The sequence below is a fragment of the Artibeus jamaicensis genome, unplaced genomic scaffold (assembly GCF_021234435.1).
Source record: "Artibeus jamaicensis isolate MK-2021 breed Jamaican fruit bat unplaced genomic scaffold, CSHL_Jam_final contig_387, whole genome shotgun sequence".
Classification (NCBI taxonomy): Eukaryota; Metazoa; Chordata; class Mammalia; order Chiroptera; family Phyllostomidae; genus Artibeus; species Artibeus jamaicensis.
Window position 1 is genome coordinate 18435728 of NW_026521812.1, and position 25526 is coordinate 18461253.

The window sequence follows — 25526 nt, forward strand, 5'->3', positions numbered from 1 at the left end:
ACAGGTGTCCTCACATTGTTTCTGCTGATCTGATAAAAAGTATATTGCCAAAGAGCATGGAGGACTTGAATTCCTCAATAAATCTGAAGCACCCTTTCGAAATGAGAATTGCTACAAAGGAGCATTTTGGAAAGAGTTGGGGGTGAGGTGAACAGTTCTTCAGATTAAAATATGGTTCAGTAAAACAAATTGTTTCTTTAATGGGAACTGTATATACTGCGCTTTAACTGATGCATCATTATTATGGTTCTTAGAATTATTTTCTGCCACCATCCTCATGCTAGCCCCAGGAAGCCCAGAAAAGAACCAGTGAAAATGACTCAATGCATGCTCCTAGTGAACTATTTCAGTATATTTCAAAATAAGAAATGAGAGTTTATTAAAGAGACAAAGAAAACTAAAGACTGAAAACTAAAAAGTACAGAGAATCTCTTTTCTAGATGATGGTCCATCAGTGCCAGCATTAATGTGTAAAACCAGTCAGTGGCAGTTGTGTAAGTAATTTATGTGGGAGTAAAAATTGGTTTTATATTACTTTCACTGTGGAAGATAACATTCCATAAGCATATCATATTTTGAATCTTGACTTAAGACAGTACTGCTGTAGCAATATTTTAAATGAGTTGCACTTATCTCTTTGCAAGGAGCTCCTTCTCTTCCTTGTATGTCCTTCCCCTCACATCCACCCTCCCCCATCCAACTCCACCACCCTTCCCCTTAGCCAAAGGCATTTGTGAAATATGGAAGCGGTTATGCCATGCTGTTATTTGGGGTAGCTTAATAAATGCCTCCTCTCTTTCAGAGGTGGTCTAAGGAGGTCAGCTAATGCAATTTCACTTTGATTACTTATTTGAATTTTGGATGCAGAGAACCCTGAACCAATTGCCTGAATTTGTCATAATCATAATTTAGTTATCCACAGCTGCATTATTAGATTTAAGGTACCTTCCAGACTATATTGATTATTACAGGTCTTGATTATCTAATAACAATATTCATAAGATGCCCTTTTCTCCAGCTCCATTTCCCTGACTCACTGAATGGGAAGTGGTTTTAAATTTTCTCCTTATCCAGTCACAGCTTCCCTCTGAGAGTTAACGGATTACAGTGACACAGTGATATAAAGCAAGACCTTAGGCCTCTTCAGATGTTATACATTTGTCTCCATAAATTCTTCCTTCCCCCTTCCAGTGTACCCAAGTTACTACCACGAGAAGTTGACATTATAAACTCAAATACAAATATGACATTCCAGAGCTTAACATGGGACAGTGCACCCCATGGCACCCTTTTAAAAAGAGAGGTCAGATGAGGAAGCTCTTGAACCAAAATGTGAAACTTGTTCAGTCTGAATGAAATAATCAGATGGGAACATTAACATGAAAATATGCCAACCCTAGTAAGTTAATACGTTTTCAAAGCAGTTGTATTTCACATTTTGTATTACCATGTAAAGGAAAAAAATTGATCATATATGAACTTTTTGTTCAAATGATTTATTAATCTTTTTAGCAAAGTGTTTGAGAGCAGCCAGACCATTTCAAGAACTAGGCTAAGGAGTAGAGATTCACAGTAAACAAGACAGACAAGGCCTTAGCCTTCATGGATAGAGGCGGGTAGAGAGACAGCGAGGTCACTGTATGGCAGGGGCTTGGACTAGAGAGAATGGGGTCCTACAGAATCCAGAGAAAGGACACCTAGGGGAGAGAATTATCAGAGAAACCTTCCCGAGGAAAGTGACATCCAAGCTGAGACCAAGAAAAAGAGAAGAAATTAACCAGGCTGATTGGGATAGTGATCAAGGCAGAAAAGCAAGATCCTACCTACCTTATTCAAGGAATTGGAGAAGTTCCAGACAAAAGACTGAGCAAGGGCAGGGTGAAGTGAAGGCAGGGGAGACTGGAAAGCAATCAGGACCCTTCTCATGCAGTCATACAGTCAGAGAGAAGCAGGATGAGGGGCAGTTTGTTGACTGTGGTTTTCTAAGTGAGATTTGCAGTAGATAGGATGATATAATCCAGTGCAGGGGTCCCCAGATCCCGGGCTGTGGACTGGTACTGGTCCAGGCCTGTTAGGAACCAGGCCACATGGCAGGAGGTGAGCTCGAATGTAATGCACTTGAATCATCCCGAAACCATCCACCCCACCCGGTCCAAGGAAAAATTGTCTTCCATGAAACCGGTCCCTACTAGTCCCAGTGCCAAAAAGGCTGGGGACTGCTGATCTAGTAGGTAATGTGTAAGTATAATTAAGAGGTAGCTGAATTTCTTAAGATTTCTTGGTTTTCTAGAAAAAGTTTTTGACTTCCCTGTTATTTATCATTCACCGAATGATATATCTGTAGCTATCTTTCTCAACAAATTTCACAATTACATACTTAAAATATTATCGATGAAGAAATTTTCTATTCTAATTATCTTTCATTTCTCTGCATGTTTTTCAAACAGAAATTGATATAATTGAAAATGTTGTGGTGTGTTCTATAGAAGCACAAAATAAAAAATATAAGTCTACAGCATTACATTACGAGTCAGTTCTGTGGAAGTTTAATTCCCCATGCTTGTCAAAAGTTGTTAAAATGTTGCTTGCCTTTTTTGAATATAAAATGTGGGCAGACGTAGTAATATATCAAAAAATGACACTTTGTCAAAGAGGGCTTTCATGGGAGAATGTTCTGAATAAAATGTTTTCTTTTAAAAAGAATCCGGCCTGTTTAACATTCCAAAGAAAACACAAAAGAACACAAAATGCCTGAACTGACTGCCAGTCACAACAGTCAGTTTCATTTACCCCTTCATACACTTTTTTTATATTCCAAAAATTGCTCCCCCAAAGGAATTATCAGTTCTATTCCATGATAACCCTGGTTTGAAGTAAAATAAAAGTAGTTCTGACCCTTCTCCAAATGGATTCCTTTCAGACTTACTAGCACTTCTAACAGTATGAAGATGATATGGCAGCTCTGTCTACTGGCAAAGCCAGTGTAATTATATGTGAAGCAACAATTCCCTTATCTGTGAGGGACACTTGCTGCGGCTAACTGCATTTCAGTGGCTGGCAGATGAAATGAAGAATTAAAATCTCAAACTAGTTAGTTTCTCAGGTCTCCCTCACCCCCACCCCCAGTCATTTTAAAATCTTTTAGCCTAGAGGAAATGGTAGCCAGAAAAGCAGAGAAAACAGATGGCATTTGAAGGCCTTAGCAAGATTAACGCAGCAGATGTGCCTGGATGTCTCCCCCCTTCTGGGTCCTCATCGTACCTCTCCATTAGGATTACTGTGATGGTTCCAATCCTTCAGACCTCGTGAAGATGTCCAGCGTTCAGAGAGTGACTGATACTTGAAGTATTCAACTTAAAATCAATCGATAATTGGCTTTGATCACAATCTAATATCTAAATAGGAGAGATATCTGTATTTGTTACCCACATTCTTTGCAGAAAATGTGCCGAAGTAGAGCTCTTGAGTGGGAATATGTCATTCATTGTTTAGGGAACCAAAGAGCAGGACTGAAAGAAGCAGGAACAGATGGCATTTGAGGTCACTGAGATGCCGAATAGCTTCAAGGCTTCCTGGTATGCTACCTAATAGTACTAGTGTGAAGAGAAGAGAAACATTCTACACAACTTCCCAGAGTATGTAAGCTGAGTATGACTTTATAGCCTGCTCAGAATTAAAATTCCCAAAGGGTGGGTGGGGATACAGCAGGTTTGAGCTAATGTCTGAGAATGTGGAGAAAAGATTCCACCAACTATAGGGGCTCATTATAGAGTAGAAGGCCCAGGTTTTAATAAAATATTTGAAAACTCTGCACTTATTGGTATGAGAGGATATTAATATTGGGGGCAATAGTTAAGCCACCTTTTAATTAACTCCCACTGTTATGCAAGGAAGAAGTATTTTTTGCTGGTTGTAAGCATCTCAGATTTGAGAATGCCTCCAACCTCTGAGATGGAGAGCTGTGGACAGTGAGGAGCAGACCTAGGCAGTGAGGCTTCACACTCTACCTCCTTCATTTACCATAATAATCATGTGACCCAGGGCAAGTGCCTCAGCCTGCCCAAGCCTCACTTCGTTCATCTGTAAAATGGGCCTAATAATACCACCTCGTGCAGCATTTGGTTCATGCCTAATACATATTCGGTACCTAAAAAATGGTAGCAATACCATTAATAAACAAAAGTGCAGAGCATAGCAGTTTTGCACACCAAGGAGTATAGGATATTTATGGATGTGGTTTCTCACTGCCCCAGGAAACCGAGCCTGGGTGGCTGTGGTGAGTGTTTTAGAAGATTCTCGTATTCTGTAAATCAGGAGATATTTCTCCTGGTTCCTGGTATATAAGTTATGTTGTTTGTTCAAATAGAAGTTAAATTCAGAACATTGCCTTGCAAACACTTTCTGATGACATTACTGCACTGATTGAAAGAAAGTGAAGTGCAGGGGCTAGTTGCACATGTATGAATCATCGGCCTAAACCAGTAGTTCTTTTGAATGTACTAAGAGAAAAGAGATCTATAAAATTTAGATCTCTTTAAAGCTTAAACAGTCATATCTTTGATTATAGACTATTACTGCCTGGTAGTTTAAAGAATCTCTCATACGCATAGAGGACACCTCAATGACATGTGAGTACATTTGATTCTACTATGTAATGGTCACGCCAGAGAGCCCGCAATCATACCTAATATAAATGGCTCTCAATGGGCTCACAACTGTAACCAACAGGAGATGCAAACTGATTCTGAATTACTTTACTATTAAAGTTTCACAGCACTTTTTTGAGCTACTTTACAAATTAATTAATTTCAAAAGGGATGAGGCAGTAACATCAAGGTTTCACTAATTATGTTTAAATTAAATATAAGCATTCAAAATAATCATTTCAATATAAGCCAGTCAAATAATCATGAAAAGTAGAGTTGGTAACTTGAGATTTACCATTTTGGAATCACTCGTATCTTCTTTTTAATGAGTTTTTTCCTCTCTAAATGAAAGACAAAATGTATTTCTCTGAAGTGTTCCTTAATAGAAGACAAACTTTTTGGGGTCAGGCTTGTCAATTTGATTCTAAATCATTGCAAAAACAATTCTGCTTCACGATGGTATCCTGGATGCACAGCCATAATTACTATTTGTTAAACCACTTCTAACTTGACCTACATCTTAGTCCTATAAACTTCTTAGAAACATCCTAATAATTAGAAAGAGTTTATTACTCACAAAGAAAATAGACTGATTTTGAAAAAAAACTTTATGGAGGATGGAGTACTCTTTCAGGGGAAAAAATTTAAAGAACTTTTTAATTTAATTTTTAATTAAAATAATTTATTACAATTTCAAGAATAATGAGGAATAAGACTTTGAATAGCTTAATTTAATAAATTGTAGATATACAAGGTCTGTCTGGAAAAAGTCCAGGCACTGTTAATATACCAAGAACAGTTTGCATGACATCAATGTAACCTGACAGCCGAAGACAGTGGACTGGAATGCACATGTGTGAACAATGACGATTTCACTATACTAGTCAGTTGGGGGTGGTAGATGCCATTGAGTGAGCATGTACTGTGTGGCTGTCACATTCAAAATGACTGAATGAATAGAGCAATGAATCTGCATCAAATTTTGAGTTAAGCTTGAAGATTCCTCCACAGAAACTATTCAGATGTTCAGAAGGCTGCAGCTATGAGCAACTGGTGATTGGAAGCTTCACCACAATAAAGTGCCCACTCATGCATCGTGTCTCATGCAGAGTTTTTTGGTGAAACGTCAAATCACCCAGGTGACTCAGCCCCCTACAGCCCAGACTTGGCACCCCGTGACTTCTGCCTTTTCCCAAAACTAAAATCACCTTTGAAAGGGAAGAAATTTCAGACCATTTGTGAGATTCAGGAAAATACCACAGGGCAGCTGATAACAACTGGGAGAATGTGTGAGGTCCCAAGGTGCCTAGTTGGAAGGCATCAATGAGGCATCATTGTCCTGTATACAGTGTTTGTTGTATCTTGTATCTTCTTCAGTAAATGTCTCTATTTTTCATAGTATGTGGCTGGATACCTTCTGGACAGACCTCGTATGCTCCAAACTTTGTATTTGTAAGAATATACAACTACATTGATATAACAAAATTTGTGTAAATGTTTGTGTATGTTTTAAAAATAACCACTGGCACCCTGGCCAGGTGGCTTGGTTTGAGTATCATCCCATGCACCAGAAGGTTGCAGGTTTGATTCCTGGTCAGAGTGCACATGGGAGGGAACCTGTTGAACCTTTGGATGTCTTTCTCTCATATCGATGTTTCTCCCTCTCCCCCCCCCCCTCTCCATTTTCTCTCTATCTCTCTATCTAAAATCAGTAAGTATATTATTGGGTGAAGATTTTAAAAATAATAATAAATAAAAATTTAAAATAATGATTGGCCAATTCTTATATTGGAATGTTCCTCCTTTAACATGTACCCTGACACATGGCAGGTGCTTAATATTGGTAAATTAAATGAATACAAATATTGATGAATTTTATGAAATATCTTTTAAAAGACTCTTTTTAAAAACTATTACAATACCTCACCTTCTACTTTAAGCCACTCCACTAGAATAGCTAATAAAGCTGAAGTGCTTCTACTTACAGGTTTGAAGGTGGTATGTTTTCCTCTAATCGGCTGCTTTTCTGTGCCCTGGAATTAGTACAACTGTTAAGAATCTGAAAGTGAGCAGTGCCTTTCTGGCTGGGATAGGGCGATTTAGAGGCAAGATAGCTTGTTTTGTTCCTTGTATTAAATACCTGCAATTAGTTATTGTCACATTTTTCTTCTGTTGTAAAACTGAACTAATTAAAGGCACTACCCTTAGGGGATGAATTCTATAATAAATGTTGAGTGTCCTCTTGAGTTCAGCATTTTAATTATTCATAATTATAATGATTTCTGTTTATCTGAGGACTTTAGAACTAATTCTAGTTTATAAAACAAATTCAGAGTCGTTGAGGCTTTGTTTATCTTATGTTGAGGTCAGCAGGCCTGTGAACATGCCAAGAAATTCTCACAAGTACTGGAGCCCACGTTCCGGCTCACAGGTGGGCACTATTGACGTGCTGCGTCCTGATATAACTGAAGGCACTTGTTTCTACTTGTTCTCTAGAAGTATTTGATCAGTGTAGGGGTGCTCAAGAGGCAACTACACATTGATGTTTCTCTCCTTCTCTTTCTCCCCCCCTTCCTTTCTGTCTCTAAATACATAAACAAAGAAATAAATAAATATTTAAAAATGTTTGGCATTGCAGATTTGTTTCATTGCAATTTGTTTCATTTTTCCAATGTTTTTCTTTTTTTTTTATGCCTCTAATAAAAATGCTTTAGCTTTAGGGCCAAATATGTACTTTGCAGCTAGAGAATTACTCAGGTCACCTGGTAATCTATATGCAACTGAGGAAGAAACACAATTGTTTAACATATTCAAGTAGTAGCAAATGTAAAAATAATTGATATGGATAATATTATATGGCTATAAAAAGGCCCCTCTGGGAAACACAATATTAGCATTTTTAAGGAGGGTACATCTAACCACTCTCACCTAAAAGCCTCAGCAGAACCAAGGTTCTACAAGAATATTATCTGAAAGGACATGTGGGTAGCTCTCAGTTTACAAGTCCACCTGTGATGAAAGGGAATTAATAATGATAGAATCTGAGGTCTGACTCAAATGTGAGCTCTTGCTCTTCATCAGAAAATTGTTTAATAAAAAGACTTGGAAGTGCTATTTAAAAAAAAAGAAATGTTCTGATCATCCACAGTATATTTCTCCTTCCCAAAACAAAATTTTAACCACAGCTACTGAGGAACAGAAGAGAAAAAAAAAACACTAATTGGAAAATTATGTTGACTCTGTCTCTGCCTCCAGGAACTAACAAGAGGGAACAAGCCCCAAAGACAAGCCATAAGTGAGGAAAGGCCATGGAACAGCCACCAACCAGATAATCGTCGCTGCAATAACTGGGAAGTGTCTGAATGTAGGTATGTGTATTAAAAACCTTTGTGTGCTTGTGCATTTCGTTACCTACTCTCCCCACTCCCACCCAGGCTCTACACCCGCCGTCTCATCAGCCTTTTGAAAGCACTTCTTGGTGTGCCCTGGCATCCATGCACACATGTACTCAGCCACTTAGAAACCCCCAATGGCTCACCAACAGGAAGTCCTCCTTATTCTCTTGGGGCTTTAAAACATCCTACGAAACAACTTTAAACTGCCTCTTGCTCTCTAGTCTTAAGTGTTCCCATATAAAACCCTCCCTCCCCATGGACATTGAGCCATATTTCCTGAACACAGAAACTCTTCGTCTTTGCTGTCTCCATTGTCTGAAATAACTCCCAATTCCTCTTTGCTGGTTTTAGTTCTGGTTTCCCTCCAAGGCCTGAGTCAATTTCCACCTGCACTATAGACTCTTGTTGCTTTCTCCATCCCCATATTTGCTTTTTTCCCAAACTTCTGTAAAACATGTAGTTACACCCTCCCGCTGACATTTGACAACCTGATTTAAATATTGCTTTTCCTCTCTTTATGCATATGTCCTGTGTCCACAGTGTAACTGTTTATTTCTGGAAAGGCAGGACCTGCCACATTTTTTTATTTCAGGGTAGCGGTAAATGGACATATAATGAGCTGCTCTGATGAAGTGAGGCAACAAAGGAAAGTGGGCAAAAACACAGGCTCTGGAGCTGGACTGCCTGCGTTTGTTTCCCACTCTGCCAATTACTGGCTGCATGCTCTTGCAAAGGCTTTAAAAAAAGGAAAAAAAGCTTTCTGCACCTTAACATCCACATCTCTAAAATAAGAGTAGTAATCCTGTCCATCTCCTTGAGTTGCCGTAAAGTTTAAATGAGCTAGTAAATTTTTAAAAGCTTAGAATAGTCTAATACATATAAAACACTCAAAAATCATTACCTAGTTATTACTGCATACACAGTAATGTTCCATCTCAGTTTTCTGCATAATGCTGTAAAACAGCATCATCCCCATTCTTAAAGCAGGAAGCCCGTGGTCCTGAGAGGGGGTGAATATTACTAGCAAATGAATGAAATATGTTCAATTAACAAAAAAGAATGAACTCTAAAATTTATGTTTTAAAATCATTTTATTCTATTTGAAATTATTTTGAAGAATTTACCAAGAGCTCCATTAAACTTGGCAGACCAGCCTTCTTGGAATCTCTTCATTTTCTAGGAAATCATCAAGTCTTGTTCTTGTCACTGCCAAAATTCCTTGGCTGTTACTGCATCATTTGTGCATCTGTGGCTCGTAGCACTGTGCTGTGATGTAGCAGGTGATTGAGAAATCCTCAGTTAAGTTAAAATCTGTCACTCTACTGACAAATTAAATACACTCTGCCCTCTGCCCACCACTGAATTAAAAGTTACAGAGTAACTTTAGAAATCCCTTGTAGAACTAAAGAAACTATCTTTAGATCAGTATTGCCATGAAGTTTGGAAGAACTAACATTTTTTAATGCTTATCTTATTCTACTGTATTTTTTTTTAACTTTGCAAACCTCATTGTATTTAACCCTCAAAATCCCTGATGAAGTATTGTTATCCTTCATTCACTAACAAAAGAGCTAAAATTCAAAAAGTTTAACCAACATATTTAAAAATCACACAAAGAGAATTTGCACTGCAACCGTAATGCAAAAAGCAAAAAATGATGAAGCAGAAAGATGCATGCGGGTAGAGTGAGGCCCGGATTCAGAGTCAGGAGGCAGATCCTTGACAGTAACTTCAGGGGACTCACAGGTACTTTATAACCTCCTCATGCCTCAGCTTCCTTATCTCATATGATGTTATTATGAGTATCAAGATCATTTATTTGTAAATGGCTTTGCAATTATCATTGATGCAAGAAACACAAACTATAATTTCGGGTCTGGTAAATATAACCAATAGTTAAGAAGTCTCCAAAAGGTTTGCAATTCTTAGCAGGTGATGGGGGGGAAGAAGGTTAAAGCAGTGAGAGGGAGTGAAGTCCAAAGACAAAGCAACACCAAGCCTGTGGAGGAATTCTGGGAGCAGACCTAGAAAAGATTTCTCTAGCACCAGTGCCGACCCAAGGCTGTTTAGTTATGGATTACTCTTATAATATGTTGTATCATGTTTTATGATGTGGCTATAATGACTGTAACCAGTAAACCAAGAACTGGCTATATAGGATAAAACATTAGAAATAGGAATTGTTGCCTTTGGAGCCCAATACCTTGTATTAGGAATTGTTGTATGGCAGGCTACTCATCTGAAGGATTAAGAGTAATGCTGTCCTTAGATACATAGTTCTAAACTACACGTGTACCCTCCCAGAGCACCCACAACCCCTAAGGGTCTCGGTGGGACCCAGACTGCTGCTTCTTGAAACAATTTCTTCAAAAGTTTTCCAAAGAATTAATGGCACTTCATTGGTTGCTGATGTCTTGTTTGTTCTGACTTCATAAATATGGAAGGGAAATAGGTGTATTTGATGAGTTAATAAGCATGTGCTTCACTTGCTGTGATAGTTAAAAAATAGTCCAGTGTTATAATATGGTAAAGTGCTTTCCATTTCTTAGCATGTAATTGCATTCCTACTGAATATAGATAATAATTAATCTCAGCCTATGGCCTAATGTATGTATTTAGAGTTTTGAAAATTTTAATATAAGAATATACCATATTCTTTCCTTTTTTTGATTACATGATAAGTTCCAGAAACCACCTACCAGATGTGTTTTAACCTGAATGAGAACAGGCAACCTAACTGATATTTCATTCAGTATTCAAGAAATCAAAGAGAAATAAGAAGGCACTTTCCTACGTGTCTTTTGTCAAAGCTCACCTAGAGGAAGCCTCTACTTCCAAGGTATACTGCTGAGATGGGTGAATCTATGATCGATTGCTCAATTTCATCTGACCAATTTTAACTGTCAAGTATTTTGAAAAATATACGCTATGATAATAACACATTTAACCTACTTTAATATCCTCTTTAATATTTGAAGTTTATCATTATTGTTAATTATTGAGTACCTTGAAGGCAGAATGAGTTGAAAAGATAATGATTGATATTATAATACAGCAACAAATGGCTAATTTGAGGAATATTTGTAGTGTAGGAATACACTAAGTTATATAATATAACAGTGTATTCCTAAGTTATAAGGGCATCTTTTCAACTATGTCACTATACAAATATTATTTATAAGAATAACTTTTATTATATCAAATTATGGTTTTCTGTAAAGTTGTGAAGTATAATAGAGACAAATGTTCTACTTCTGTTACTTGAAGTGTATTAGTGAGCATGAGTTCTTCAGTTCATCATAGGATGGTACTGACCTGGGAGAAGACTCATAAGAATTGTAACAGTATCTGCTATTCACAGAGTGCCTGTTCTGTGCTAGACCCTTTAAAACAGACATTCTTAGTCTTCAGAGTGGCCCTGCAAGCAGATTTTATTTTCCCCAGATGTCCTCCTATACACTTAGGATTCAGGTAGGTTAAAAAAGTTTAGTAAACTAATAAAATGGTAGTGCCACGATTCGCACCCAGAACTTTGAGACTCCTATGTTCATGTTCTTTAACTGTTAGGGAAGTCAGATGCCTCTGTAAAGGATGGGAAGGAGGAAAAAAAATCCCAAACAAAAATAATGTGCTATGTCCTGGGCCACGTGCCCTAGGGACTTGAAATCCTAAATCCTCATATACAGCTCAAAAGAGGTTTCTTCATCTCGGGTTTTTCAAATGAATTAAATATTAATCTTCCCGTTTGCCCATGAGAAATTTAAGGTTCCAAGGCATGAATTACTGACATACAATGGCACACCTCATAAGTAGCAGAACTGAGTTCCCAAGTCAAGTCTTGTCGAGTTCCAAAATCCATCTTGTTTCTTAAGAATATTGTAAGATAAAGTACAAGTATGTGCTTGATTTATAAAATAAAGACTCTGGACTGCTGCATAGTTATCTGTTTTCTCTGAATTTATTCTTCAAGTGATTTCCGTTTTGTTTAGAAGTTCTTAAACTTTCTGTTAGTAAGGAACTTTTAGAAAATTAGTACTAATTCAACAAATATGCACCTGTTTGTATTTATTCTGTTGGTACTCAAGTTTACATTAAAGTCAGATCTTAACATTATAACTCTCATGTACTCAGTTTCTATTTTATAATCAAGAATTTTACTAAGAACTTAAAAATTAAAACAGATTTATGAAACTCAGGAAAACCGCCTCACACACATAAATTGCTGTTCTGAATACCACAAGTAACAAACACAACTGAATAGCTTTCCTCCTACTCTTATGAGAAGCCTGGATCAGCAGTTTGCATTCATTCATTAAACAAGTGTTACTGATTGCCAGCTACTTCATAACTGAGCGCTAGGAAGATGGGCAGAGAATACGACCACAAACACTCCTGACCTCAAAAAGCTTTGTAAATTAATTAGGGAGAAAAGACATGGAAACCATTATTAAGCAACACAAATTGAAGTTAAATAACTTTGCAACAGTGAAATAAATCATGTTTAACTTTAAAAAAGAAAAGAGTGCTACCATGTCATGGCTGGAAGAGCTGACTGTGGGTTAAAGGAGTGAAAGGGGCCTCACAGAACAAGGCAACTGACTAGGCAGAGAGGGCGGACCTGGCCAGGCAGCAGACGCATTTCGCATGCCGCAGGCTTGTGCAGGGGAACCTGGAAAGACAAGCTTGGAAAAGGAGGTGCGCCCAGATAGCCAGCGGCTCTGATTCTAGCTGAAGACTCTGACCTTTGGCCTCCAGGTGATGGGGAGTCATTGAAAACTTTTGAGCAGGGGAATGACGTAATTAAAACAGTGCTTTAAAAAAGATAAATTTGGCAGGCCTGGGCAGAATGAATTTGCGGGAAGACTACAGGAGCAAAGAAACTACTGCAATAATTCAGTTCCAAGGCGATGAGGCTCTGGGCGTAAATGACAGCCGGACTAGGAGGAAGAAAATACTAAGTGCCAGGGGGAGCCAAGAAAGACGAGAGGAGGCCGTGACTGGATGTGGGAGAAAAACACAAAATAATTTTACCTTAAACTCTTTGTGGGAACTTTTATAGTTTCTAAATGTTGTCGAATTCATTGGACATTACACGTAATATTCATAGTCTAAGATGCCATTGGATTCAAGGAGGATCTTGCTTTTATTCAGTGTGGCATTTCTTTTAGCCAAATTTACAGTGAAGCCCTGATTTCCAAGAAATAATACATACTATTATAAAAACTTCCAATAAAATATTTGTAGCTTTATAATAATAACTACAGTTATAGGATGGCAAAATATTTGGAATACTTAGATGAGTAGTGAAAATTCAGCTAAACAATGATGTTTCATTTGTTTCCAAAACTCCAATTTATTGGTTTAGCTGTTGTTATATTGTCTACCTAAATGACTTTTAAAAATTGTTCATAGATTGTCTACAGTAGATAATTTTGAAAAATATGTTGACACAATTTTCTAGCAGTTTAGGGGTTATTTGGTGCTTCCTCCCAATATTAATCCCATTGTCTTCAAAATGTCCTTGCATAATTATTTCATGTTACAGATGGAAAAACCGAGCCATAAAGAAAGTGAATTAATGATTTGTTCAGGGTAGTGTGAGAGCTGAAGAATCTATCTTTTCTTTGGGTCCAGTGGACTTCATTAATGAAATAAGACTAGAAAGAAATCAATTATTTTTGGTTGTTTAGTAAAAATAGTCAGTGCCAGGCAAATGCAACCTTGTTTCACACACGACCCCCTGACACACACATTCCATTGTGTACTATCAAATGGAACACACTCACACACACACATAACAGTATAATATATGTATAACTGATAATATATATCAGTTACTTCAAAAAGCAAGTGTCATTTTAATATTCCTTAGATGCTGTTTTTAATGCATCAAGTGAAATGTATTGCAGCGTCTAGTATTAATGCATTCTTTACTTAGCATTGTTAAAAATATTTATGATCTGGTATAGAGCAAAACATATTGTTATCCATCTCCCCCCGCTTTGATAAAAAAAACATTCTACAGCTCTTTTCTAGGGACAAATGTTGTCAAAGTTTGATGGTAATTTATGTTGTCAGTCCATTAAGTTGATTTTATGGCAGCCAACACAACTATTGTCTATTTCTGAAACCCAAGGATCACTCCAGGTCTCCACAAAGGCCATTTGATGCCTGCCCTCTCGTCTGAATGACCTTGAGGGGACTTGAGTTTGGTAATTTATGGCAAACACCACCTAGAAGACCTATTTGCAAGATTCGCTGTCATTTAGTGCTAAATGATCATTGCTGAGTCCAGACAATCTGAGCTCCTGACAGCACAATCCCATAAAAAATATTGCCTACCCACCCAGGTGTCCTTTCCAATTATCTGAAGTAGAAATTAATACTTTTAAAAGCTGCTACTTTTTGAAAGGTTATTACAATTTATTCCAGCGGTTTCTTTTGCACGTTATGATGAATTAGTTTACTGTGCCATTATTTTCCACGTCAGCTTTTTAGAAGATTGAACCATAATGTTGAAACACTAGTGGGAAAGGCAAACATACCATTTTACAGCTGAGTAATATATTTCTTTGAGAAAAAAGTGCTCAGTTTTTAATAACAGGTAATTTTATGTTTATGTTCCCTAATGCTGTTGTCAGGTATTATTTATTTCTGTTTGGTAAGAACTGGAGAACTTTCTTTTAAAATCTTAATGGTGGTTTAGACAGATTTTAGAGTCAGAGTAAGAATATATTACTTAAAAGTAGAAAATATAAATTGTAAATGTTTTTCCTTGAAAGCTAATATTTTAGCTTTCATTTAGGTGAGGTTTTCTTGACACCAATTTAACATGTGACTACTTCCAGGGAAAGTAATACTCTTGTCTCAGTTTTTTTCTCTAAATTTAGTGGACCAGGTTGGGAAGGGGTTGTTTATATTTCTAAGGTCTTAATGACTTTGAAGTTTTGCTTTTATAAAACTTCTTTATCCTAAATGATTTGTTCCTTCATAAATCATTTAGTGATATTCTATCATTTATAGGTATTTGTAAATAGTATTAATTAGCATTTCATAGGGATTTATTTTTGTCATTGTTCTTCATTATATGTCTACTAAAATAGTAATGATGTATATGTAACTTCCTATTTACCAAGTATTAAAACTTCTTTATATGAAAAAAATTAATTAAGAAGTACTCCAGAGAGTACTCAGTATCCTATAATTTTATTCATATAGAGAATGTTTTTGAATGTCTAATACACATCAAGCATTATAAAACCGGGTGCAGTTGGGACACAGCCATAGCAACACTTTAGAAATTCAATCTTTTTATTTTTGTTCCAATAATTTTCATCCACAGTTTTTAAAAAATAGAACTTCACAGAATTCTGAATCTTGAGTAAGCTAAGCATGGAAGCAAATTCAGTAACACTTTGAAAGTTTTACATTTGCTCCCTCCAACCCAACAAATGGGCGCCAAAGGAAATACTGTTTTTGTTTTCTCATCAAACACATTTGTTTCTTTTGCAAACATTTGCAATACTGAAGTATTTATTTGTATTGATATTATTGAAACAAATGTCAGTTTTACCAAAATACGATTTGCAACATTCCATAAATTTTTTTTCATTGTGCCAGAGAACTTTTTGATAATATATGAGGCTGATAATGAGAATACCAAACTTTCTTCTTTTGGAGGGAAGTATAACACACATTCAGAGAAAACACACACATAGTAAGTGCGCAGCACAATGGACTGGCACAGACTGACCACACATACGTAACTAGTGTGTGAATCAGAAGAGAGAAATCACAGCATTCCAACACACACCCCTGTCCCATTCCAGCTCATCACAGTCCGCCCTCCATTTTTCTGCCTTATGACATCATAGATTAGGTTAGACTGTTTTTTGAAATGTAAAAAACACGATCATAATGAAATTATTATTTCTTTTGCTCAGCACAATGTTTTGAGGTTCGTCCACAGGGTTCTATTCTGTTGTACTTTGTTGTCATCACTGTGGCAGACTCCAGCCGGCAGAGTCTGCCTGTTGTGGCTGACAACAAGAATAAATAAATGCACAGGCAACAACAACCCTGTGAAGAAAAAGGGAACAGGCACGGCTGCTCTCTCAAGGGGAGAGTGCCTCTGGGTGCCTCGGCCACACCCTCAGGAGGAGAGGGCCGACCCTTGCCTAGACGGGCTTGTATTGTTTTCCTCAGTTCTTACATCAGAAAAAGATTTATTACCTATTGCATAGAATATTATTGTCTACATTTTAGGTACAATCAAGGAAATGAAAATAACATGCAGAGGGGAATGGCGATGAGCTGATTAACTCTGTCCTTGGGCAAATTCATACAAGCTTTGGATTAAGACAGACAATACACATTTGTTGCTTTAGACCAGGGTGATGGAGTTTAAGCAAGAGCAAGCCATAACAATCTGTAAGCATTTTCTAGGCCTGATTCCCACGGGAAAACTCGGTTTGAAGGTCTGGTCCCTGCCAACTACTTTGCTTCTGTAGGTTTTCTGTACAGAGCTGAGTCACATTTGCCAGGCCAAGACAAACCACTCCCTTGCAATCACTACATGGTATAATCCATTGTCTAAATAAATGTACCATATTTTACTTGCCCAGCCTATTGATGATCACTGGATTAATTTCAGTTCGGGGTTTTAGCAAAAAATTTTTATATGAGCATTATATATACATACAAACATACATACAAGGTGGGGCAAAAGTAGGTTTACAGTTGTTCACATGGAAAATAATACAGTAATTAATAATAATACAAGAATAAACTGTGTTTCCTGTACTCACAACTGTAAACCTACTTTTGCCCCACCCTGTATACCATAAATATCTATATGCACACAATGTTGTATATACACAATAAAAGCACATCTACCGGTATATCTCCAGGAGTAGAGTAGCTGGGGCTCAGGACAGCTGCAGGTCTTGCTTTTGCAAACACTACCAATGAGTTTTTTCTGTGTGCTTGTACTTTCTTATACTTACCAGTTATGTTCCTTTAGACCTCAAGCTAAAAAATATCTGGGGAGAACTGGGGTAAGTAATTTCCAGGTTTATTTCAGGCCTAGAATCCTGTAACTCAGAACTTGTTTACAGTGGAGGACAATGGCATAGATTTCAACAAAGGGCAGATAATGAGAATGTGCTATTTGGTTTTCCATTATACTTCTCTCTTTGCATTTGCCACTGGATTTGACTGTTAATGAACCCGTGCATTTACATCATTTACTAAATAATGAAATTACAGTATCTGATGCAGAAGGGCTGGGAAGTTTTCTGGTTTTCCCTATCATATTCTTCCGTGAAATACCGAACATGTTTTCCAAACTACTGGTAATAACTAGCCAGATGCAAAACAGCCCCTCTCTTTAGCGTTCCTGGTCATCTTCACTGGAGTGGAGCAGGGACTGTATGTGTACAACCTTCAAGTATTTTACGTAAAACAAGTATTCAATACATTTTTGTTGTACACAATCCATTTGATTGAATTATTTGGGGAGGGCAAAGCTTTGGGGATTGCATAGAATCTTGGCTCTGCCAGCTGACTTTGGCCAAGTTATTCATCTCCCTTGGCCTCATTTTCTTCATCTGTAATGTGGAGAAAACCGTCCCTGCTTCACAGATCCCTGTGAGAACAAAACAACGTAGCAGATGTGGAGCAGTTCACACAGCACCTGCAAGTGATGCTCAGTAAATGTTAAGGGGTATTATTGTTGTCTTTTCAATGTTAAGATGGTAGTTTTACAACCTCTGTCTCTAGACAGTAAAACTACTCATACTTTATGGATAGACAGATATGCTGTAAAGGCGATTAGAATCTGACAGCTAGATTTTATTCCTCTTTTCAAAGTACAGTGTGACTAGGCATGAAAGGGAGGTCTGGACACCATGGACTTCCGGAGGGGCACTTCAGGAAAACTTCCTGGAGAAAGTGACCACTCAGCTGACACTTGACAGATGCACACAACTTAACCAGGAAAGGGAGGGGTAAGGAATACTCAGGAACAAGAGCATGCTGTGCAGAGGAAACAACATTGGAGGACTGAAAGACTTTCAGAAAAGCTGAAGCTCAGGAGGCAAGGTACAAGGACAAGAAAAGGAAATGTATCAAGAAAGAGGTAAGGCTAAAAGGACGAGCAGGGACAAGTCCATTAAGGCCTTAGAAACTGGACTTTGGACTTTAGTTCTGAGGGTAATGAGAAGCTATTGATTTCTTTAAATAAATTTAGTATCTCAATCAGATTTTCGTATTAGACTATGCTTGGCACTAAGTGGGAATGGCCTGGGTGGGAACAAGACAGGAGAAAGGAGGAAGGTAAACAGAGTGGAAGGTCTGAATCCAGGTCTCAGCAGTAAGAGAAGAGGAAGGAGGATGAATAGAAAGTATCTCACTTGGAAATGTAGGGTGGCACCCATAGTTCTAGCCTGGGCAGTAGGATGGGTCGTCATGGTAATATCCCTGATGGCAAAAATGCAGCAGGTAGAGATATAAGGTGGATGCACCCCACTGGGGCCAGTTAAGTTGGAAGCACCTGTGCTATCAAGGGCAGCAAGTAGTCCAGTGAGTATTGAATAAATAGCTTTAAATTCAGAAGATGTACATAACACGGTAATTGCAGCATCTGAACATAGGACAGGTTGCTTAAGCACAGTTTAAAGTGAGAACAGCCTAGAACGAGCACTGAGGAAAAGCCGTATTTAAAATATAAGTGGAAGATGAATCTCAATGAGAAGCCATAGAGGTGGTGGAAAATGTGAAGACTGGTTCTCCTGACCAAGGGGATAAAATGTTTCCAGAAGGAGGGCATGAATGATCAGTAGTGGCAGATGTGGCCAAGGTGCGGAACAACCTGGGTATTGAGAAATGGAACCACCAGCTCTGGCAACAAGGAAATCTGTGGAAACTTCGCTAAGGCTGGCTTTGAGCAAGTTAAGGCACAAATAATAACTAACAATATAACCGAGAGTTGATGAATTTCCTGGCAAATGTGATTACTAAATAGCACATTACATAACTATACTAGTTAGAAAGTTACTCTAAGATCTGTTAAATATACATTTTAAAACTTAAATACAACTACAAAGTATATACTGCTCTTGATCATGTTTTCTTTTTTTTTTAATGCATTTTTATCATTGGCTTGACATTCACCTTTGAATCATAAAAACGTTCTATAGAAGAATATAAATGTTTTGCTCTAATTCAGTTGATAGAAACTTGCCTCTTGATGAAACTTATCTGACGGTTCCAAAGAAATGAGAATCAGGTAAGGGAGGAAGTTCCCTTTGGAGGTTCGTTGTGGTTGCTGTTAGTGGCGAAGAGAATAGGATGAGGAAGCAGGCGTAGAGGAATTCCGACTGACAAACAGCTCAAGTTCTTGCATGTACGTATATGCAGAGTCCAACTCAGAGAGGGAATGATCTCATGGAGGCAAGGCTGGTGATTCATTATTGTGAGTTAAAGGGGGACATGTTATAAATCATAAGCAGGACAAGCAAGTTCTGTTTTCTGTGCTCTGTTCCACTGCTGAAAATTAATTTTCCTTGGGATTTTTTTTTTCCTGGTGGCTGTTATTTACAGTTTTGTCCACCCGGACCAGCTCATTCATTTCCACGGGCAGTTCTGTTGGCACACCAAGGTAAAGCATAGCAAATTAGTTTAGGGGGTTGCAGGAACACTATGTGAAAGTACTGCTTCCAAATTCAATCTATAAATGTAAGGTGTGTTTATCCTCACATTTCGCATCAAGCCCAAGCCCAGTTTAAATATATGAAAGTTGTGTTTAAAGGAGATGTGGAAAGAATCATGTGTGGGGAATTTTTCTTTTAAAAATAAATAAGGTCACTGAGGTGAATGATATAACGGGTCCTTTCATAGACACAACATCTCACAGTGGCTTTGTTACTTCAAGGGGTGAGTGAAGGGGCTGGTTGTCTTGCAGAGCAGTTGGCAGGGTCTGTGGCAGAGCTGTTCAGAACACCCCTGCCCAGTCCTCCACTGCCAAGTAAGTGCCCCGCTCTGGGGACTCAGAACGTGGGCCAGGTGCTGGACCGAGGACTTCAATGTGCTCTGTTCTCATTGCATCTCCAGCAGAGCCATGAGGTCAACATTATAATTACATTCATTTTAAAGAAAGGTAAGTCAGAAGCAGAAAGTCAAGTAATTTGCCCGAGTACACAAATAATAAGTAACAAGACCGGGATTTAAACTCACATTTTCCCGCAATGACCAAATAGAACTAAAGGATATTGTGCTTTTTCATTGCCTGTTTTTTCCCAAGTTTTGAATAGAGTCCACTGGCTTGATTAAAAAAAAGACAAAGTTTTTGTCTTCTTGTCTACCATAGGCTTCACTTCCCTACCCTTTTCTTTTGTTCCTTTATTCTTGATATATATTTATATCCTATTATTTATAGCCTTTCGGATCACTTAAAATTGGGAGGATGAGGAAACACTATTAAGTCACAAGATAAATTATCAAAATTGCTATCATAATAAAATAGGACATATAATAGAGTCAAACTATACCAGTGTTAAGCATGAGAAGTATTATTCCATGAAATGATTAGCATAAATTCATTAAACAAATACTGTTTGAGCAACTATGACTCACTAGGGGCTCTTCAGTGTCGAGTCCATGTCCGTAAACAATGTCTGGAGCTGACATTACAGGTGAGGATGGGGAAGGAGAGAGGCAGACGGTAAACCAGTACAGAACAAGGACAGTGGGGACAGAGAAAGCAAAGTCAAGCAGATGTGGGGTGCCAAGAGAATGGGAGCAGAGGGACTGTGTTAGCAATTAGGGAAGAAGCAATTAGGGAAGACTTTTCAGGTGAGATAGGTTTTTTACAGAAGTCACAGGGAGCAAACCCTGCCCACACCTGCATGAAATGCATCTCAAGAAAAGTAAGCCTGACTAGCAAATGCCTAAGGCAGAAACTTGCTAAGTGTTTGTGGGTGCCTACCTCTGCCTTCCTCCAAGCAAGGAGAGCGGTGTGGCCAGAATGGAGTGAGTGAAGGGAAGGGAGAATTGGGAGCTACTAAATCGGGTAGGATGATGAGGCAGGGTGGTCTGATCTTAGAGGGCTCTGTAAGCCTTTTAGTCAAATAGACTAAAGCAAGCCACATTTACAGTTAATGTTGCTCTAATTCATCCAATGCAAGTTTTACCCGTTTGTCTCTCTTTTAGATTTCCTTTTAGTTATCAAAAGTGCTAATTGGATGATTTGTCCTGAAACCAAGAAGGGATGGATCAGAAAATAAACAAGCTACCACTCCCCTCTGCTCCCTGGCAGGCAGCACAAGTGATCACAGTTTCTCTAGTCACACTGCAAAAAGTCAGAGCTGGCCAAAGATGAAGCAGTCCAGACACAGCCCTTACTAGATCTTCCATCTCTGCCCCCCGCCCCTGCTACCCCCAAGCATTAACAGACTGAAGTCCAAGAGCCAAATCTTCAGCAGCTGGATATGTCTTTACTTCAGCCCACTTGCCTGACTCAGGAACTAAAACTCCCCTGTGGTCTTCTCTGCTTCCTACTAAACACCCTCCTAACCCCACATGGGTCCCCTCGATTATTCCTCCCTGCCTACCATTGCCCACTGGAAGCGGCCTGAACAGTAAACAAATGAAAGCAAATAATCTTGACCTTTCTGGGTCTTGCCGTTCTCATCTGCAAAATGGGTCTGATCTTGCCCAGCCTGTAGGACTGTTGTGAGTACTAAGGTAGTAGTTATAAAGCAGGGGTGTCAAATTCATTTTCATGGGGGCCACATCAGCCTCGCTGTTGCCTTTGAAGGGCCAACTGTAATGTTAGGACTATATAAATGTAACTACTTCTTAACTATTAGGAGTTGAAATTACATTTGGCCCTCTGAAGGCAACCATGAGGCTGATGTGGCCCCCAATGAAAATGAGTTTGACACCCCTGTTATAAAGTGACCGTGGCTGACTCTAGTTGAGTCCCTGATCTGGTAAAAAAAAGAAAAAGTGGGGGGGGGGGAGGAAAAAAGATTCCAGGAACTTAAAATACAAAAAACAAAGGTGAAAACTGCTTAAATTTTATACTGGCCTTATAGTTTTACCACACAGCTACTTCTATCCCAAAGAGTTAACTAGAGCGAAATACAACAGAATATGAGAGTCCAGGACCAAAGCTTGACTCTCCACCAGTATGGTGTGATGGTAGTCTGCCAAGTTAAGGACATGAATGTGAAGAGGAGAATCAGTCAATTCCTTCCATCAAGGAGGGATGGAGTTTTTCCACTGGTGGATGGTAAGGAAGAGTATATCAATTCAGATACAGAAGGTGGCATTTGCAAAATTAGGAAGTGTAACAGAATTCTAATAGAATATGTAAGCATTCCAACCTAGTATCACTTAAAGGGGCATTGTTGAACATTATTAAGTTAGCTATACTGAAGCAGGGCAGACCCAGGGGGCCAGGCCCGGCACTCCCCCACCAGCACGGAACATGCAACAGGACACATGTCAGCTGTAAGAACCCTGAGAAAGTCTAGACGAAGTGACAGAGACCAGTATCTAAATGACACCAGTTACCATGTTACCACTACCATAGACATAGGGCAATAGGGGGATGTTTCAAAGGACAAGTTAAATAGAGCAACTGGGACTATACAAGTAAACACATTGGCCTTCAATCATTGGCTGGAGGTCAGAGGCAAGACGTCATCTCCTTGTGGAGTCCAGAGGGACAAAAAGGGTCAGGGGAGACTAAACTAACAGGGCAAACTAAAGAGAGTAGAAATTATTAGGCAGTTTTCCAGGTAGTTTCAGTTAACAAAAGTGAGACCAAATAAGCTAGGACAAGGCAGAGGCTTTGGAATCACTTAGCAGCAGAGGTTACATGAGTCTGAGCTCTTATGTCTCTCCTGGCTGAGATGGGGGCTGACTGATCAAGAGACGGGCCATTAATATCGCACCTGCATTTGAGAGGTTGGGTCACCAAAAGAAAGGGTGTGGTGGCAGAGAACTGAGCCGGTATTAACCCCTCTCACCTGAAAAATGCAGCGAAATCCACTTTAGCCTCTGGATTTCTTTGGGCTGCAAGATGAAACTCTGAGGAGATGAGAAAAGTAAATCCATAGACTTGCTTGGAGATTTCAAACTCTTGCTTCTTTCCAAAAACCAGTTCATGCTTAGCTCACATAGTTATGGAATTACTACTCTTAATTATCCGAAATTTCACCCTGAACTGGATATCAGTGAAAAATGGTGCCCTCAAAAAATTAAAATTCTGAAGTCAAAAGTGGAGACCTTGAGAACACAGATGGGCCAATAAGAGTGGATGTAGCCGTAGGTGGTGTATGCTGTGCACACGTGGGCACTGAGAGAACACAGCTGTGCGCTGGCAGAAAAAGATTCTTTTCCTTTAAAAACAGAAAATTGTGGTGCACTAATATCGAGAATTGAGACTGAAGTTTCCTTTTGAATAGCTTAAGAAACATAAGTTTGAACTTTTTAGCTTACAGTTAACTCCGCCACAGGGAATGGGATACACAAGCCAAGCCGAATGTGTTAAATTGGAGAAGAATGATTTTGTAAACACTGGCACAAGAACTTATGTTTTTCTGTTTTAATTTACAGTTTGCAAGTGTTGATATAATTTTCTACATTTTACATGATTTGACTCTAAGCGTCTTCTTTCAAAGGGGCTTTGAATGTACTGGAAGTTACTGGGCAGATGCGGATGTGGAAGCAAACAGCCTTTCATACATACTGGCTTCCAGAAAGAGGTTGTTCTGGTTCATTCAGGCAACTGGAATTCTGTCCACCAGAAAGCTAATCAACAAGATGGCTGGTTACATTTATGAGTATTTCTTTAAGAGGCATTTAGTTTCTGTCCCGCAGATGGTAGCTGCAGTCCATTAGTTTCTGAGCCAAGCTTTTCCATGTCCTATTGTACTTAGCAAGATTGCTATTGCACCAACACAATTATTCCAAATCCAGTGAGACTCAGCGGGGCTAAAACAAAGCTATGTCATAACAATTTAATCCCGGCTCACCTTCCCCTTTACAGGATAAACAATCAAACACCTGCTGAATTCTGTTCCACATAATGAGAACATCTGAGCAACAAAGATCAAAGAACACTGACATTTGATCTTAAAGCCAGTACAGGAGAACCCCTTACAGGAAAGATTTTTATTACATGGTTTCAGATAGCTATTCTTTAGGTCAAACCATGCTACCTACCATAAACAATACCAAAAAATTCTGACCCAACATGGTTAATTGGCAAGGCCTGTATTTCATCATCAGCATTTACTGGTGTTTTATTTTATTAGCATTAATCTTCCTTTGAATGACATGGGCAATGATCATTTAAGATTTACAGTCTGTCTGTTTTCTGTTTTTTTATCCATGCTTTAAACAAGCAGTGCAAATTTCAAGATAAAAGCATGTTAAGTATGTTTATCTTCTTGGTTACACTAGAGTTTCCACTTTCAAGAACAAGCAAAATATTTTGTTTCAAAAATGTCCGAAACATAAAAGTTTTCTGGTGTAATTTACATAAGACACCTTGACGTGCCTTCTGTGTTTCTTTCCTCTGTGCTTATGCTGCATAGTAAGTATGACCACAATGACAATGCTTTTTTTCAGAGTTTTATTGTAATTATTGAATATATTCCCTACGCTCAGGTATTACCTTCTTCTCTGGGCTTTAAAAAGATTTTTTTTGTACAGTGCAGAATGCATGTCCTCTTAGCTTCTCTCACCATACCCAAATACCCTCTGAACCACTGCATTCTTCACAAATCCTCTTCTGAGTAAAAGTGAAACGTGGCTTTCTCCTCCAGTTCTCTACATCAAGGTCTCATTGCAAGAGCTTCTCGGGTCCTCTCCTCTTGTATGATGTCTTATATATGAAGTAAATACTTATCTTGATGTGTTTAGTCAAAGGGCAGCTGGATCTCTGCACGTTGCTTTGTGAGACTGCCTGTCCTAGAAAACTTGAAGATGGCGAACACTGAACCAGAGTCATCCTGCACTGTGTGCAGCTGGAGCCTGGGGAAGCTTCCTAGTGATTTCATGTTGATGGTTGTGTGGACACAGGCTCTGTGACATCTAGGTCTGTGTCACTACCCCAGGAGTGTGAGTTAGGGTACAGGACATCCACAGGACATCCAGAGCTGTTAACTGTATTGGAAGGGTCATTAATTCTATCTGGGTGACAGTAGGAGCAAAAGACTGGTTTTTACAATAGTACTTGATGGCAACCAAGAAAAACATAATCAGCCATTTCTATTCCCTACAAAACAGAAATTCTTATATTGGAAGGTAATACTAAGCCAAAAGTACCTGAGCATCCTCTTGGCATGAACAGCTTCATTCCTTGTTTAGCTAACACATTCCTCTAACCAGCAAAGGCAAACTGTATTTTAAACTTGTCTTTTCTTGATACTGGAGGGTACAGAATTACCAGGATTTTGAATTACCAGGTGCT

General features: G+C 38.6%; 1 protein-coding gene across 2 annotated transcripts in view; it reads left to right on the plus strand.

Moving 5' to 3' along the window:
• The window catches only part of HS3ST5 (heparan sulfate-glucosamine 3-sulfotransferase 5), a 263353-nt gene that overhangs the window by 153357 nt on the left and 84470 nt on the right, over window positions 1-25526 (plus strand). The window contains exon 3 of one of the 2 annotated variants that reach the window (XM_053664866.1): window positions 7902-8014. The gene's annotated coding sequence lies outside the window, so the exon portion shown is untranslated. The remainder of the gene's footprint in view (window positions 1-7901; window positions 8015-25526) is intronic. The other variant, XM_053664867.1, reaches the window with a different exon arrangement.